This window comes from Perna viridis, chromosome 2, assembly GCF_037379345.1.
Source record: "Perna viridis isolate PV_CMFRI_1.1 ecotype Kerala chromosome 2, ASM3737934v1, whole genome shotgun sequence".
Taxonomy (NCBI): Eukaryota; Metazoa; Mollusca; class Bivalvia; order Mytilida; family Mytilidae; genus Perna; species Perna viridis.
In genome coordinates this window covers 10,805,226-10,806,022 of record NC_142446.1, presented here as the reverse complement: position 1 = coordinate 10,806,022, position 797 = coordinate 10,805,226, and positions in this window count along the sequence as shown.

Here is a 797-nt window from a genome sequence, read left to right as displayed (position 1 = left end):
ATATGCATCTTTTTTTTTTACTTAATTGTCTGTACACTAAGTGCCTTGGGACAACAATGACAGCCCCATATTGCTATATGACCACAAATTATGAAATGCTCCACAGAGTGCAGCTTGATATGACCACAGTGGTTGAACCCTAAATTGTTGCGGCAAGTATGGACATACCATTCAAACTTGATACAGCTTTGAATTTTGAATACTATTAAATATTTGACATTGGGTAAATATTTGACCAGAAACAAAGTGGTCACTTTTTGGCCTCTTATTCCTAAATGGTTTCAGTCAAAATCTCAAATCAATCCCAACCTTTTTTTGGCTATGGCACATTCTTAGTTGGTGCAAATCATAACCCAAAATATTAATTCAGTCTTTCTGCTATGGCACCTTGTAGTAAAATTAATAATAAAAAAATAAATGCTTGTTTTGACCCCTTTAGACCCTTAATTTGTAGGGGCCATAAACCCCAAAATCAATACCAACCTTCCTTTTTGTGGTTTAGAACATTGTAATAAAATTTATAATGACCAACCAACATATAATAATCAAGTTATCACATAAAAACCAAGTGTTTACAGACAACAAGAAAGACGACAACAAGAAAGACGACAACAGCACCATACCATTATATGACCACTAATTTTTGCTGTCATATAAAATCTATCCAATCAGCACTAAAACTGACTATTTTGTTATTCAAGTAATTTCCAAGCTAGATGATGTTCGATAGACAAAAATTCATGGCATAAATTGGCTTTGACTTCCTGATAGGGGGATAGTACTAACAACTAAAATGA